Below are 18,719 nucleotides of genomic sequence, written 5' to 3' on the forward strand. Positions count from 1 at the left end.
TCGCTCATTGGAGCTTAGGCAACAGAGCTGTGGAGCCAGATAGAGGCCACAAAAATTCAATAATTGACTGTTGTAGATGAGGAAGAAGCCTTGTGTGTTTTCATTAATGAAGCTTTTTTGAGATAATTCCTTTTTACCAGTTCACTTTCCCAACATTGGCTATTGTTCCCTCTTGACAAGCATCCACAATTCATAGTACTCTTTGCCGAAACCCGGGATTGAACCAGGGACCTTCAGATCTTCAGTCTGACGCTCTCCCAACTGAGCTATTTCGGCTACACAGGGCCCATTTCCGAGCTCGCTCCTTGGAGCTTAGGTAGCCCTGTGTAACCGAAATAGCTCAGTTGGGAGAGCGTCAGACTGAAGATCTGAAGGTCCCTGGTTCAATCCCGGGTTTCGGCAAAGAGTACTATGAATTGTGGATGCTTGTCAAGAGGGAACAATAGCCAATGTTGGGAAAGTGAACTGGTAAAAAGGAATTACCTCAAAAAAGCTCCATTAATGAAAACACACGAGGCTTCTTCCTCATCTACAACAGTCAATTATTGCATTTTTATGGCCTTTATCTGGCTCCATAGATTTGTCGCCTAAGCTCCACGGAGCGAGCTCCCGGTTTTAGTTTCCAAATGAAAACGGCCATTTTGGCCCTGTGTAGCCGAAATAGCTCAGTTGGGAGAGCGTCACACTGAAGATCTGAAGGTCACTCGTTCAATCCAGGGTTTCGGCAAAGACTACTATGAATTGTGGATCTTTGTCAAGAGGGAAACACAGCCCATGTTAGGAAAGTGCACTGGTAAAAAGGAATTATCACAAAAAACCTGCATTAATGAAAACACACAAGTCTTCTTCCTCATCTACAACCGTCAATTATTGCATTTTTGTGGCCTTTATCTGGCTCCACAGCTTTGTCGACGGAGCTCCCGGTTTTAGTTTCCAAATGAAAACGGCCATTTTTGCTCAATAGCTTCCAGGTAATGTGATCAATTTACTCCAAATCATCTTGGGATCATGTAACTACACTGGCTGCATGAGATACGCCTTTTATTTTTACATTTTAAATCTGTTCATATTTTTTATTAATTTTTATATGTAAATATTAGCATTTTTGCTCAATAGCTTCCAGGTAATGTGATCAATTGACTCCAAATCAGCTTGGGATCATGTAACTACACTGGCTGCATGAGATACACCTTTTATTTTTACATTTTAGATCTGTTCATATTTTTAATGAATTTTTATATGTAAATATTAGCATTTTTGCTCAATAGCTTCCAGGTAATGTGATCAATTGACTCCAAATCAGCTTGGGATCATGTAACTACACTGGCTGCATGAGATACGCCTTTTATTTTTACATTTTATATCTGTTCATATTTTTTATTAATTTTTATATGTAAATATTAGCATTTTTGCTCAATAGCTTCCAGGTCATGTGATCAATTGACTTCAAATCAGCTTGGGATCATGTAACTACACTGGCTACATGAGATACACCTTTTATTTTTACATTTTAGATCTGTTCATATTTTTTATTAATTTTTATATGTAAATATTAGCATTTTTGCTCAATAGCTTCCAGGTCATGTGATCAATTGACTCCAAATCAGTGTGGGGTCATGTAACTACACTTGCTGCATGAGATACACCTTTTATTTTTACATTTTAGATCTGTTCATATTGTTAATGAATGTTTATATGAAAATATTAGTCTTTTTGCTCAATAGCTTCCAGGTAATGTGATCAATTGACTCCAAATCAGCTTGGGATCATGTAACTACACTGGCTGCATGAGATACGCCTTTTATTTTTACATTTTAGATCTGTTCATATATTTTTATTAATTTTTATATGTAAATATTAGCATTTTTGCTCAATAGCTTCCAGGTCATGTCATCAATTGACTCCAAATCAGTGTGGGATCATGTAACTACACTTGCTGCATGAGATACACTTTTTATTTTTACATTTTAGATCTGTTCATATTTTTTTATTAATTTTTATATGTAAATATTAGCATTTTTGCTCAATAGCTTCCAGGTCATGTCATCAATTTACTCCAAATCAGCTTGGGATCATGTAACTACACTGGCTGCATGAGATACACCTTTTTATTTTTACAATTTAGATCTGTTCATATTTTTTTATTAATTTTTATATGTAAATATTAGCATTTTTGCTCAATAGCTTCCAGGTCATGTCATCAATTTACTCCAAATCAGCTTGGGATTGTGTAACTACACTGGCTGCATGAGATACGCCTTTTATTTTTACATTTTATATCTGTTCATATTTTTAATGAATGTTTATATGAAAATATTAGTCTTTTTGCTCAATAGCTTCCAGGTCATGTCATCAATTGACTCCAAATCAGTGTGGGGTCATGTAACTACACTTGCTGCATGAGATACACCTTTTATTTTTACATTTTAGATCTGTTCATATTTTTTATTAATTTTTATATGTAAATATTAGCATTTTTGCTCAATAGCTTCCAGGTCATGTGATCAATTGACTCCAAATCAGTGTGGGGTCATGTAACTACACTTGCTGCATGAGATACACCTTTTATTTTTACATTTTAGATCTGTTCATATTTTTAATGAATTTTTATATGTAAATATTAGCATTTTTGCTCAATAGCTTCCAGGTCATGTCATCAATTGACTCCAAATCAGTGTGAGGTCATGTAACTACACTTGCTGCATGAGATACACTTTTTATTTTTACATTTTAGATCTGTTCATATTTTTTTATTAATTTTTATATGTAAATATTAGCATTTTTGCTCAATAGCTTCCAGGTCATGTCATCAATTTACTCCAAATCAGCTTGGGATCATGTAACTACACTGGCTGCATGAGATACACCTTTTTATTTTTACAATTTAGATCTGTTCATATTTTTTTATTAATTTTTATATGTAAATATTAGCATTTTTGCTCAATAGCTTCCAGGTCATGTCATCAATTTACTCCAAATCAGCTTGGGATTGTGTAACTACACTGGCTGCATGAGATACGCCTTTTATTTTTACATTTTATATCTGTTCATATTTTTAATGAATGTTTATATGAAAATATTAGTCTTTTTGCTCAATAGCTTCCAGGTCATGTGATCAATTGACTCCAAATCAGTGTGGGGTCATGTAACTACACTTGCTGCATGAGATACACCTTTTATTTTTACATTTTAGATCTGTTCATATTTTTAATGAATTTTTATATGTAAATATTAGCATTTTTGCTCAATAGCTTCCAGGTAATGTGATCAATTGACTCCAAATCAGCTTGGGATCATGTAACTACACTGGCTGCATGAGATACGCCTTTTATTTTTACATTTTATATCTGTATATATTTTTTATTAATTTTTATATGTAAATATTAGCATTTTTGCTCAATAGCTTCCAGGTCATGTGATCAATTGACTCCAAATCAGTGTGGGGTCATGTAACTACACTTGCTACATGAGATACACTTTTTATTTTTACAATTCAGTTCTGTCCATAATTTTCAATAACTTTATACACAGTCGCTCATCTCTGCTTTAAATATAATTTTTTTTTTCCTTTTTATTTTATTTTGAAAACAGGAAGTTGGAACACGCTGCAGTCGTCCTCTCCGTGTGTTTACTGTAAAGTCTGCAATACGGGTGCACTTGAAATGTTGGAGTGGCTTGCTTGCGAATGTCTGTCGAATATCCAACTTAAAACTAACTTCACCTAAGTAAAGAGAAGTGCGTGTTGATGATGATCGAGGACCAGCCTGAACCGGAGGTATCAGTCTGAAACAGAGCTCTGAACAGTCCGACCGGTGTAATTAGCTATGTTATTAATTTGTTTACAATGAAGATGTGAATATCTGCAGATAAGCCGATGTCACACATCCTTACGTCCCCCATAATTTTCCTTGATGGAGAAATGATCCAGGTTCTTAACTCCCAATGTGACATATATGTCACATTACAGATCTCCGACAGTGGTGGGTGGTATTCTGGAAAAAAATTCTGAAATGGGTTCTATGTGGTCTATTTAGTCTGTGTTATAACCCCTTTAATTTTCATTTAAGTAGAAATGGGTCTGGGTTCTTAAGGGTTAATACAATAAAGTTTTGTGTGACCAATTATTAACGAAGGAATTATTTTGAAGAATTTAAATTTTTTACACCCCCCCCCACCACTACCACACATTGCCTTCACATCTGTGGGAAACACTGTCATTGATTTTATATAGCAATTTTCCACCCAAATAGCTTTGACGAGTGCATCTTGAGGGTGTTTCCACTTAATTGTCTTGATTTCTATATTCCATAATGCTTTCAGCAAACCTAACATTTACAGAGTAGGAATTTTAATAGCCTTGCACGACTGACACCCTGTTGGCCGCTGGGCTTGTATCACCAATGCCAGTTTGGCAATGGTATTATCCGGGACCTATCCCGGCCCAAACCATCGACCTAGGCCGCTTGGCCCATGGGGAAAATAGTTGTAACTAATTTTTGTCACTTATCTTATTCTTGCATTAATATCAATTCAACTGTAGTCTGCATAAATTCACCATTGCAGCGCAGCCGCCTGCTGCATCACAGCAGATTAAATAGGTTCTACCATGTAAGGGAATTCTCTCCTCCCAATTTTGTTTCAGATGGTTTGGCCCATGTGGCTCGTCTTTTAAATAACAATGGCGCGAAACAGAGCAAAGAGGCCAGGTGGAACAGAGAGGGCTAAGCTAAAAAAAAGACAGGTGGCAGCCAAATGTGCCAAATTGACAGATATCTTCTCAAGACAAGCTGGTAGGTTACTGAGCGATATGGATAATAGGCCTGGTTGTGAATTTGATCAAATAGGCTATAACGTGGCGAACGTTTGCAATGTCAACTCAACTGTCATCTGACAGCTTTTGTTGTTAAATATGTAAAATCTCACAATTTATATGATTTAGAAGTGTATTCCTATATTCAAAGAAGAACCGAACACTTTATTTACATTCCAGTTCTGATGAACAATTGCTTAACGCTTTGTCACGCTTTATCTCCTCATCAACTGTAGCCTGCATTCCCACAGGCGCGCACATGTGGTTACTAACGCAATATTAAATAGGGGCGATCACATTTGTTGTTTGATATTTGTTATTAAATGCATCTCAAACATGCAATTAAAATAAATATAATTATTTAGAAGGGCTGTATGCAAATATTGTACATGGTTCGCGTGCGCAGGGACAGGGGCAGTATGGCAGGGCAGGGGCAGCGCGAGCACGTTGGGGTGTTTAGTTGCCTTTTTTAATTACTGGAGAGTCTGCACGCGCGTTCTATCCGCAGGAATCAGCATCATGTTTCATGTTCAAGCCTTCCCCTCCCATTTATTATAATGTGAGCTGAGCCCGCTCACGCCCTTGCAGGGAATAGACTGTTCTATTTTCAAGTTGCAATGAGCACTTATCCGGACACCGCGCGGGCCCGACGCTTTGATGTGAAAGGAAGAATCTGTTTTCTTGTTGATTTCTATCCATTTCGGACTGAACACGAATGTTTTTTGTTTGTTTTATCTTTTTTCATGGACTCGAATTCCTCCTCCATATCAGAGTGGCCTGAATTTGAATTAAATTCCCGGACTGAGAAAATGGCCCACCCCGGCCCTGTGTATCACTAACAGAGCTCCACTTCTAGGACAGCACTGGGAGCCTGCTTTTGCTCTGAATCTGAATCCTTCATGTCGACCCTCATAAAACACACCTGCACATAACAGCGGGGAGATGGAGATGAAGCAGCAAAGGTAGTAGAAGGGGAGGCTGTGTGCCGCCATGACTTGCAGATAAAACAGAACATGGTTCTTGTGGCAGGTGTGCTGGGTGAAAAACAGTGCTGCTCTTATTGACAGTATCACACGCTAGTTCAGAGAAAAGAGGGGAGAGAGACAAACATTGTCAGGAACAAACCATTGTCTCACAAATAATGAAAAAGAATGGATGCAGAAGCAGATTGAGTCAGGATGATGAATGCAGTGAGCAAAGGCTGCTCAGTCTTGCTCCAGTGCTTCTCACTCACTAACATCTTTTGGTTTTGCAGCCTAACTGTAAGCAGGTGACAGCTACTGTAAAGATACTGTATGGTGAAGTGTTTTCCTCTGAGAGCAGCAGGTTACACTGTAAAAATAGTTTTTCATTTGGTAAAAATATGTTGTAGATAGCAGAAGAAGAATTCACACAGTTTCTTAATGCATTATGCCCGTGTCTCTCCCTGTGTAAATGTCTTCTCTTGTGGGCTTTCTTTCCATTTGTCTTAAACCATGTACTTGTGAGTTCATGTTTGTAATCCAATTCCAGATAAATGTTAGGAGGCATTCACAGATTAGGAAAAAAAATTGGAAACAATACTCCATAATAGACTTTAGCTTCATGCTGCCGGTGGGGGGACACCCCTATTATGAAGACGACTGGAGCAAGTCACAGGGCTGTGTCAGCACAAGAAAACCACTCCAAAAGAGAAATAAGGGGTCCGTAGGGAGAGACATGTTTTCTCATGTGTAAAAAGAAATCCGGAGACTTTTTTTTTTCTCGACTGCAAAAGCTGGTGCATGTTCATGGAAATACAATGTGTTCCCTTTTTCCTTCTTTTTGTTCCAATATCATCCATGATCTTTCAAGTTTTGTTCCTTTATTTTATTTTTTCTATCTAGAACTTTCTCTCTGAGTTTCTTAGTGCATGATGATGCTGTTTTCTTTTTAGCTACAGCTTTAATAAGACCACTTTGTTGCAGGTGTAATTGCTTTTAGTAATGGTTCAAATAAAATCCATGCTGCGATAAGATAAGCTTTGGACCTCTGTGACCTTGAGTATGATAAGTAGTTCAGAAAATTTCATGAATGAATAGATATTCTATCTTCTATTAACCCAAAGCTCTCACCTTATTTCATCGTAATGCAAATCACGAAATCCGGCCGCCATCCTTTTAATGAGCATGAAAACAGATGGGATGCCTCCAGCTTGACAGTCGTTCATAGTGATACATTGTAATCGCACACTGCACATTACATCCTGCTAATCTTAGTAATAGTGGAATGAAACTAGCAGTTTTTTATTCTGCAGCTGGAGTGCACAACTAACAATGTCCAAGTCCCCAACTCAAACTCACAAATGTGTCAACTTAAGGGATGAGGTTACCTTTTCAGGGCTTACAACTGGGAGCAAAGTTTATCGCACTCAGCATTTAGCAACACATTATTAGCTATGTGCATGTATGAAGTCAAACAGTGTGCACTTCATCTAATTATGGTCTATTATGGTCTCTATATCTGTTTTGCTCTGTTTCGTGTCTGTGTGTGTTTGCGCTCTTTACGCTGTAAGTCTACCTTGAGGTGTGTCTCTCCTGGTTGACCCAGCCACGGCGTATCCCCGCTGACGTGTATTTCCTTTTCTTTACACATGTTGAGCCGTACAGCCGTAATTACAGCAGCATGTCCACAACACAGTCCTGCATGAGTTTTGAAACCTATCGATTTACAAACTAAGCATTCCTTTTTAAAAAAAAATGTTAAGCTACTGTTTAAGATCATAACTTTGAATTGTTTGAAAACCAACAAACTAACAGTATTAAGGGAAGTGATTATTTATCAACAGATACAAAAGTTGAACAAAATTAATAAGCTATGGAATTTAGGGCATAAAGGGGCTTTTTTCATGGGGGAAATGTCTAAATATCTAATGCTGAACAGAAATCTATAATTGTAGCGGTTTAATCAATCTCCAGAAAACAACTCTAGAAGTGGCTTAGTGGGCACAGATAACATGTACCTTACATTCGTCATTCCCTTCCATATACATGAAATGTACTGCACTGTGTGTCAAAAAGAATGGTGCAATTTAAACTTACTGCAACTGGAAAAAGAAATAAAAAGACTTCTTAGGTAATCAAAATGCATCGTACGAGTTAGTGCAAAACCTGACATTGTGCAGTTTTATGTCGAGCTAGATTTCAGGGCCAAGGTCACTGGCTGAAAATGAAGCAAACAGTTGTGTTAATCTAATACAGGTTGCACCAGATTCTTCCATATTTGCATTCCGCATTCTCACATTCAATCCACTGCATGTGCTTGAACCAGTGAACATGTTGACGCTTGATGTTCTTCTCAGACAAAGGCAAACACAATACAACACCAGACCTCATGCAAGATGCAAGAAAATTAAGGAGCCTTACTGTGTGGGTAAATCTCTCCACTGATACAGGAGCTGAACCAATTTGGAAACGTGGAGATTTAAAGGTAAAGGTGAAGGTGAGTCCAGCGAAGCTGCATTTTGAAAATACACACAGGTCAAAAGTCCCAACCCTTTTCTTCAGATTCCCCCCGAAGCCACGCCTCTAGAGTACATGAACGCGCAATGCTTGTTCACGAGCACGAAGGTGCACGAGCGCTATTCTGACAGCAAGCATTGATCGTTGCCGTATTTAGTATTTAGTATATGCTAACTATACGTTTAATAATGCTAGGTGCTAGCCAAGCGTGCTCTAGTTTAGCTTCCTGCCAAGCTTCTGGACAAGTTACATTTATGTGTCTATGGCACGCGTAATTCATTCACGAAGAAGGGTACGCGCACAGGGGGAGGGAGGGGGAGGGAGGAGCAGATTGCAGTTTGATAGACGCATCAGAATCCAATTATCGTTAACGGTCCGTTCAGTATGATTGGATAGTGTTTTTACTGGATTGTTCGTTCTAGAGGCCACTAAAACTTTTCATTTTTGTGTCAAAACTTTTAATGAATTGGTTGCAATGGGGGTGTGAAGAGTATTACAAAGCAATATGTAAAAAAATGCTCCAGAAAAAGAACCCCTACCCAACCTTTAAGCTGATCCATAAATTATAGAATTAAAGAAAGCTTTTGTATCCCTCTGCAAAAGTAGAAAAAGTGTGAAATGTTATCCAAAAGCAGTGGTGCGAAAATCAAATCGTTGGGAGGAAAATATTTGCATCAGTAAGTGGTCTGAAAAGCACAGTTGCTGCAGGACATACTTTTATTCTTGGTATTGCATCCACTTTAATGCTGTTAAATCCCCCTCGAGTTCAGTCATTCATCATTTGTAAGATATCAAAAAGGGTGTCTTTCTTTTACTTTTTAATCAAGCCTTGGATCCCATACTGAGAGACTCAGTCAGCTGTGAAACAAGGCCTTGTCGTCCCAGGCATAATTGACAGAGTAGCTGACAAATGATCTCTGCATGCACATCAAGAGATAAAGTTGCTGAAAAATAAATACAAGGACAGCAATTAAAAAGAGAAAAAATCATCGATGGTCAAAGCCATTGTCCAAATGGACTAGCTTAATTTCTTACCATACACCTGTGTTCTTATATACAGCTTTGATCAGTGAGGAATTGTGTTTGTACTTGTGTTGCAGAAGTGTAGAAACGGTTTCTTTTATGAGTCACTTCGACAAAGCCTAGTGCTGACATTATTGGGAAAAATAATGCCCAGATGAAAAATCAATAGCTCATGGCCACAAGGTAATGAAAAATTGGAATCATAATAACTAAATTATGGCCACATCTTAATAATGTGTGGTCACAAGATAGAAAATAGAAAATTTTCTATTTACTAACACTCTGTGAGCTCCTAAGGGTTTCCAATAACGCATGAGTGATGGATAAGTTCGATTGAGTTTAATTCTATCTTACGGTGGTGCTACAGTTATAGTTTGGCTGGGCCATTCAATTTAACTACTCTCCTTATCACAGTATCCAAGCACAGGGTGGGAATCGACTGATTGACCGAAGTCGGTCCGACTCTGCTACAATAACTGATGATATGTCCCTTTTCAGCCTGTTTGTGTGTGTGTCTTTTTTTCCAGTTGACTTATTACATCATGGACCAAAACAATTGACAAATTATTCATCATTCAGCAAATTGGTACCACACATTATTTAGTTTTTTTTTTTAATAAATGAGATGCATTAAATTTCTGTCGTTACCAGTTTCCTCTTTCTTTTCTGAGCAGCATTTTTTTTCTGTTGCCTCGAGGTCAACGCCGGGGACATTAACTGTGGAGAAAGTTCTGAACATCTAGTCTGAGTCTCGTATGCATACAGGAGTAATTTGACTTCCAGTTGCACTATCTGGGTGAGTTAGTCTGACCTTGAAAAATCTGATTGAGCACAATTATTGCCATACTAAAATGTTAACATTTTTTCTAAAAATCTAACACATTGATTTGAATTTTTCCAAGGTCATGTAAAGTGTTCACACTAGGATTTCGTGAGTTAAATTGCCAGTGTAGGCATTTTTTTAAATACAGCAGAGAAGTTTGAAAATGTATGACTGATGAATAATGTAAGATACTATAAATCCAAAATTATTTTGGTTTTAAAAAATATTACACCACCTTTAAGTAATTACAAGAAAATCCAGGAAAGGAAGAGGAGTCTCGTAATGTCAGTGTGCGAGATGAGGAAGGAGAGTCAGGCCTCCAGTGAACAGTGGGCATTGGTTATGTTCTGTGGCAGGTTTGTCATGCAAGATCAGAGATTTCAACTGGCAATAAAGAGTGAAAGAGTCACTGAATGAGTACATCTCAACGTGTCACCAAGGTGTGTGGGCCATAAGCAGAGCAATCAGCAGGGGCTTACAATTTATGACACAGGATTGAAGGTGAAACGAAGGACTTTCCTTCCTGACTGAATGCACAGTCATGAATCATTTCTTTTTGTTGTTCACTGAGCCAGTAACAAGATGATAAACTATAGTAGTACTAAAGTAACACTCATATATTACTCCCTCTGAGAAAGTTAAATCTTCCATCTATAAATGATCAGCCGTTACTATGCTGATCATTGTGTTCACATTGTGCACAAACCCATTAAAATGAGCAATTTTATAAGATGGATTCATATTTTCTATCAATTTAGGACTGAAATGTGAATTTTTTTGATAAGTTTGAAATAACCTCAGCTCACCATCGTGGCATTGAGTAATGTACTTGTCAACAAAGCATGTGTCATGCTGAATTGAGCAAGGTGTGTGCGAGAGAAGAGGCTACAGACCTAGCAATCGTTCCTGCTCCAGTCACAAACATAAACAGTTTCTGCACAACCAATACAGCTGCGTTAGTACAGTTACAGAGATGGAAGTGTTGTGGACATGCAGGATTAGGTAGTAACACTCACACAACAGACGGTATGACAAAAACTGACAAAAAATATTTCCGAAGGCAGCTGTACAGTATTGAAAATAGATATCTGAAGGATTTGACAGGTAACTGTGCATGGTAGGGTTTATATATACATATATATATGTATATATATATATGTATATATATATATATATATATATATATATATATATATATATATATACATATATATATATATATATCAAACTTCAAATTTGTCACATTTTCTGCACTGTAGGCTATTTTTTTCCTCACTTCACTTAATCAAATTTTAACACTGAAATGGCAAGCATACTTCATACCAGATATAATCACTTTCTGAATGGGAGAGTGAAGGACTGTGTGCTCTGTACCATACTGTGTATCATACCACATACCAGATGTCAGCATGCAATATTTACAGTGGCTTCAAAAGCCTTCTGTCATTAAAGTGGTTTAAGAAGCACTTTGAAAAGAATTACATCTTATGAAATACCTAAACCAAGATACTGAATTAGATAAAAAGAACACGATATAGCTACATTATGTAAAAAACTCATATCTGTAGATTTAAGTTATATATACTGTAAGTAAGCCTAGAAGAACCTCTCATTGGTCCGTTTCCTGTCAGCCTATATTTTATTTAACAGCAAAGCATAACATGAAGCCTCCTACTGTGTACAGAGAAACATACATGCCTCCAGGGTGACCGAAATCTACTACTAGATTGTTTTTCTATGGTCTTTGATATGAAATGTCCATAAAATTGTCTCTAATAGTTTAGTGATTTCTTACATGTTTTTTCTAAATATTTGCATCCTAAAGTTGCAGAATCCACCTTAACTATTTAATTTGTAGTTCCCAGGCTCAATATTCTAGATAAGGAGATGTGATTTTTCAGAATAAAAATCTGAGTAAAGCAGAAATAGAACTGCATTTTGAGTTTGTCGCATTGCAGAAAGATGTCATTTCAACCTCTCAGCCATATATGAATGATTAAAACAACTGCCAACTGTGCAAAATCAGGTTTCAAAATCACAGAAAAGGCGTGCCAGCTAGGGATGCTGGTTGTCAGATCTCAGATGAACTCAAACGAACTGCACTAACAAACAAACAGAGCTCAGTTTGAATAAGACAAATTGCTCAAATGTGAAATCACAAACACACATTTCACACATCAATCATCTTCCACTTTTGGATTAAGCACATGCATTCTTAAACTTGCACTTTAATTATATGGCTATCTCGTGTCAACAGTGTGGCTGAGTTGTTGATGACCACTGTAAAGGGAGAGGGAGTTAGTCGAGCTAGCTGTTGCACTAGTGTATTCTTAATCCCAGCTGCTTACAGTTAAAGAGACAAATCAAGAAAAGGCGACAATAGAAGCAGCTTCCCATCACCATGGCTCTGGACAGAATTAATCCTTAGGTGGATTGATAAGACGTTCATTCAGCTCAGACATGAGCCAAATCAGAGTGAATTTTGATCACCTGTAAGCTATAGAACAGATTTAAAAACAAGATGTAAAAACATACATAGCTCATTCTCATTCACCAACTGAATCTATCGTCTACATGGCAACAGGACACAAAATCTACATGTTGTTTTACTGCAGTTGCCAAGTTTCTTCTGTGAGTCAAAAGTAGGAGTTTGGCGCCCTTTGTTAAAGTACAGGAACGCACTTACGAGGACGCATGTGAACTCATGCATGTACACTGATAGTACTGATTCTTCTGAAAGTTATGTAAGCACTGCGTCTGTTTCATGAGTTTACATATTAATTAGGTTTTATTGCCAACACTTGAATAGATAATATACGAAAGGCCATACTGCGTCTTTTAGTCCGTAAACCACCAAGCGGTCAGGTTGAAGAAAAAAAAGAAGAAGAAGTAAAAAGAAAAAAGTAAACAAGCATATAATATAACTACTCAATTGTCCGATAATGACTTGAAAGCAGCCAGTGTGACCTGCTTTTTCTTCTGTTTCTTTTGTCAGATTGCAAAGCTCGTTTGCCCATCAGCCCATCAAGACTACGTGTCAACTTGGGAAACATTTCCAGGCTGTCTGTATGCTTTACTAAAAGCAGCTTTACTAACAGCTTCATAAAACGAAAATCACCATTCAAGTAACTTAATGACATATCTGCAGTGGATTGGGCCATGCTTACATGTACGATCTTCCACAGAAATAGTGGAAGAAAATATTGGACTTTAATTTACTGTTCAAAACAAACACAAGACAGACTTCAGTCAATAACTCAGTTACGCTGCAGTGCATGTGTACTGGCAGAAGAATGTTGTTCAAGTTAAATGGCCACAATGAGCTGCAACCTTAGCTTGATTCAATATGTTACCTTGCTGACTGACATAGATTATAAATATGGCCACAGCTGTTGAGAAATACTGTAGATCTCATAAAGAACATATGTATCAAGATGTGTTCACTATCTGTGGTCAAGAGGACATTTGTCTGAAAAATCTACTTCACAAGTTATAAGTTCATCGCTGAGCTTTAGTCAAAAAAACAGATTTTTAGTTAAGATCCATTATTCGTGAAATATTTCTGAAAGACTAAATAGATGTAACTGAATCAGCATTGTATTGTTGTTAAACTTTGCGATTAAAATAACAAGATTTCATTAACGTCTAAATGTTGTGCACTGACTTGTTGACTTTCTGTCAGTTAGGCTATTTAACAATACAAAATCTGTTCTCTTGCCTAATAGTATCTTTTTTTTTGTTTCAGTCAGATTTTTCTGCCTGAGTTATCATCCAGACAAGATCCAGCCAGATAAAAAAAAGAGAAGTATCTTCATAAAATCGAAAACTATTTCACTTTCAGCTCAATATAGCTCTCCAAGCAACTTTGTGGTACCACCCTCTGCAGGCAGAGACAGATAAGAGGTCTAAAAGAAAACCCAGGTAGTAAGAAAAAAAAAAAAAGAGATACAATGTATGCCACTTTTTCAAAATAGAACCCAAATTGTCAAAGGTATTTTAGAAACTGTCTGTATGATATGATTCATGGATGCACATGAAATTAGAGGCCTTTTACTAAAACCAATATTTGGATTTATTCTCTGGAAGGCTTTTGCTGGATTCATTTCCAGTATGTGTCTGCATGTCTTTCTTGCAGTGTGTCTAAATAGGTGAGTAGCCTGTGTGGACTTGTGTGTATCCGAACAGGAAATTAACTGACAGCTGATCAGGGAACATCCCGGAAAGCAACAGATTATTGTGATATTAAAAAATGTGTGACATGCGGGTGTCAGGTGGTGGACTCAGAAATAGATTGGTGGGTTAGACTCACAGTGGAGTTTGTCTTTACCATCATCTAATTTTGTTTTCAACATTTTAAATGACTCACTCCTTTTTTCTTTCCGTGTTTATGTGTTAGTGTAGCAAATAGAAGTGATCTGCAATCTGATTGTCAGCTAGAGAAGGAGAGATGTCAGCTGTCCTGAGAGAAATTAGCTCTGCCTCTGTCTCATCCCACTGCTCTTCTCAGTCAAAAAGGATAGTTGCCATGATTTGATTTCAAATGAACAACTACTGGCCGGAGTCTATCAATATCGTTGTATTCTTGCACACAACTGAGAGCAAAATCTTTTTGAATCTATGCTGTTGGATCTAGTTAATGAAACTTCTGTTAAATCTTAACAGTCAGTTAAACCAGCCAGCACTACAGAATTTACGATTGTATAGCAGAATAATATATCAAATCAAAATCAAATCAAATTTATTTGTATAGCACATTTCATGTACAAACAATTCAAAGTCCTTTTCATAAAATAAAAGCATTGCAGCAGGGAGTGGAAGAAGCATTAACATACATAAAAGAATATAAAGAGAAACAAATAAAATCATTTAAATGAATTTAAAAACAAGCAACAGTCAAGATAAGTTAAAAAGCTGCCTTGGTGACAGCTTTGATGTGGCTGCTGAAAGTCAGATCTGAGTCTATCAACACTCCGAGGTTACGAACTTGGTCAGTGATTGTAAGGTCCCGAGTCTCAAGATATTTACCAATGATTTGACCTGTAACTTTTACAACTTCATTCTAGATTATATGCCGGGGCCTGAGAGGAACAAATTTTCAGTCAGAGTTTCATGTCTAAGACCAGCTCACTTCTGTTCAATGCAAAGGAAATTGGTTAAATTCAACAGAAACTCTGTTCTTGCTATCCTTTAGTTTTTAATCACCGACATGTTTTTAAAAAAAGTTTCAATGAATAACGAAGGGCTAGAGCTACTTTTAGTAGCGCTTTAGTGAAATAAAAAGACGAGCTCTTTTACCTTATTGTGTTTTCACCAGGATCACTGGTGGACTACAGAAGATAGACAATTACAGCCAACCTAAAACATGTGTTTATAGGCCTGTGGATAAGCAGTTCAATTTAGTTACAAGCCCATTGGACAGCCAATGCAATTGTGAGGCTTAGGTTAAGAGTTCATATACCATGCGTCTGACACCATCAGACACGCACACACAAAAGAAATTCCTCAAAATTACAGAAGTTAGAAAAAAAGTTAAAACATTTTAGAATTAGAACATTTTCGTGAATTGTTACATAGCATGAGGGGGGAATAAACCATGCTATTCAGTGATGATGGAAGGACAACAACATCATCAAAAATCTGACCTCATACTAACAGAATATAGGAGTAAAAATCTGGCATAGAGAGCATAAAAGAAGGCCCGCCAAATTCAGTTCTTCATTGATACCAAAGGGCTCCACTGTATTTAAAGTGTGGATGCAATCTGCCTCTCTACTGATCTACAAGTTTATGTTGTCCCTACCTCTGGAGGAGGGTGAGATTTTTCTTTTATTCCACAAAACGTCAGTCATAGCGTGTATAAAGTCAATTATATGTGTAGTCCATATAACATGAACAAAATGCAGTTTTGAGGTGGACACTTATTCTAAGCCCCTGTCATGATCAATTGGGTTTTGTGTTTTCCAATGTTCTGGCTTTCCTTTTTGTCTTCTGTTTACTTTTTGCTCCTTATTCTCATCTCGTTCTTCTCGTTATTTCTCATCCTGTGGAATTTTCTAAAAAGAATTTGTTTTGTTTTCCTATTAAGGGACAAACAAAGGCAAAGGATTTAATCGGCTTGTCTTAGCATGTGAAATCTCAAAAAGAAAAGGCATCAGGAGCTTCTCTCACTGACAACTTGAGTTATTGATTTCCTTTTTAAGTTTAACCTATTATTGATAACGTCAAACTTGTAATGCATTACCTTTCATTTATATATGTACAAGTAAATCTGATTAAAGTTGCACTCAAGCCTCTGAACATAGGAATTTCATGGGGAATCCATTGGAGCATTTTCTACCGATCCTCTCAGCACTCAATTCCTTATCACTAGTTTCAGGATAATGTGTGATGATTCTCATTGTCTTTTACTGTTCTACTTTAAAAGTTTGCACGTTGCATTTACCTCAGTATATTTGACTTTTGCCCTTTATCAAACACCTTTTTGCAATTAGTCTTTATTAACCAGATACTGTATATATAATTACAGCTTTCACTGACACGTTGCCATGGTATTAGATGCTATTTGTATTTCAGTGTCGAGCATTCTAAAATAATGCTTTGGCTTTGTGTAAGATATGCTTCTTTTTTAACTCTGAACTGAACTTGGTATTTTGTTGAGTGTTTTCACATTCATCATTTTCATCATTCTGAACTTGGGAGCCAGGTTAATGTTTGCTCTAAAGCAATATAATACTTTGACACATTTGCCTTTGACATTCATCAAAACCTTTCTTTTTATATCCCTCCTCACAGCTTTTTATGAAGGATTTTCTCCTTTTCAAAGATGTTTTTTATCACTACATCAAGAAATGAATGAAGACTCGTGAGTGTATGAGCTTAACCACATGTGACATTTTGGATGGGGGGTGGTATTGCCTCAGTTGGCAGCGTCCATCTGATTTATTGCAAACCTGAGGCTGCGCAGTCACCAGTGGAACAAGTGAAATGTGTACACATTGAGTAGATTATTTGGCAAAGAAGGCTGTTTTTCCAGACAAAACACAGACTCAACTCTTAAGCAGTGCACCAGGAATGCTTCTGATTGACCTCTTTTGCTTGGTACATGCTGGAGATTAGCCCCATGGGAACTGCGGGAGGTGAAGATATTCACAAAAAGTGCATTTGCAAAAGCAGCTGTTTTCTTTTCTTCCTTTTTTGGTCTTTTCTTTTGCCTCTAAATGCGTTTTCTAACGATTGCAACTATAGCCTAAGCCTGTTCTAAAGTGCCAATAAATTTCCGTCTAGCAATACATAAGTGAGATTTATACTTTATTGAAATGTTTCCAAATAGTACTTTCAGATTGAAGAACAAAGACTGACGGCTGATTTGGGCAAATGTAAATCTGATGTCTGCACATATTTCTGCAATTCTCTTCACTAACCTCTTTATTTTTCACTTTATCTAATTTCACGTATTTCCACAGCGCTATCGTGACTATGATGAAGCAGGCAGGGAACTGACTTTTCCACCACCCCACAATGAAGACAAAAAGAGGGTATAGCCATAAAACAACAGAGTTTGCATTGATGTAGCCCTGTAAACATTACAAAGCCAACTTTGAGAAATATTAAGTTATCTTTATGTTCTAAGAGCATCACTATAAAGCTCAGCTTGGAGAACAAATCTGCAGAATCCCATAGAGCTCAATTAATTCCTGCATTTTTTTCTCATCTTTGCCGCTTCACTGCAGAAATCTAATGGTGACCATTATCCGCATTACTACCACTCTTTATAGCAGTGAAGACCCTCTAAATTTACCATTAATTTTAATCGATAAATAATTACTCAATTTGCTATAAAAGACAGAACAAATAACTGATCAGTCCAATAAACAGAGAAAATGAATTACCCTAAATAATAGTGCAGCAGAGAATAATGTAACATATGAGAAACAGGATTTTTCAGGGGACCATAAAACTTTATCAGGGACTCCTGGCAGGGCATTCTCAGCTGATCAAGCCTGAGACCAGGAAGAGCATCAGCAGTGATGTTTTCCACAGTTTCTCTGTTTCAACCTTACAATCACAAGTACTGCAATGCCAGTGTTCCAAATTAGTAACTTCAGGCGCATTCCCTGCAGGCCACTTAACAGTTGTGTTCTGATCAGGAAAAATATTTTTAAGAAGGGAGAAATCAAGCAAAATGTGAAAAAAACAAGCCCACCTAGCCTGCACCATCTTCTATTTTTACTTAATAACTGCACCCTACAATTTTTTTGTGGTGCTCTATGTAATTTTTTGAGTGGCTGCTCTGAGCACATTAAATTGAAATTCTGTGAACACAACATAGTTCTGTCAGAACCACTCTAGTCAAAAACGAGACGAAGAACAGAGATAAATTTCAGAAGCTTTATTTCTGAATGCATACAATTGTGTTTGGCGGTATGGCTCTGTTCGGAGGAAGTTCCCGACTTTTCCATGAGCTCCATGGAAGCTAAGACGGGGAACAGCAGCATCCTCAGGTGGAGTGCCTTCCATTTGCTGTAAAGGCAACAAACCCCCTAGAACAGAGCAAGCAACAATGACAACAGTATGACATTGTTTG

At 37.2% G+C, this 18,719-nt stretch overlaps 1 non-coding gene across 1 annotated transcript; it reads right to left on the reverse strand.

Annotated features, from left to right (window-relative positions):
* Positions 1-203: 203 nt before the first annotated feature.
* trnaf-gaa (transfer RNA phenylalanine (anticodon GAA)) lies at positions 204-276 on the reverse strand. The gene has a single exon. It is a non-coding gene; the product is annotated as a tRNA-Phe (tRNA).
* Between the last annotated feature and the right edge of the window lie 18,443 nt (positions 277-18,719).

Source organism: Odontesthes bonariensis, chromosome 17 (assembly GCF_027942865.1).
Source record: "Odontesthes bonariensis isolate fOdoBon6 chromosome 17, fOdoBon6.hap1, whole genome shotgun sequence".
Taxonomy (NCBI): Eukaryota; Metazoa; Chordata; class Actinopteri; order Atheriniformes; family Atherinopsidae; genus Odontesthes; species Odontesthes bonariensis.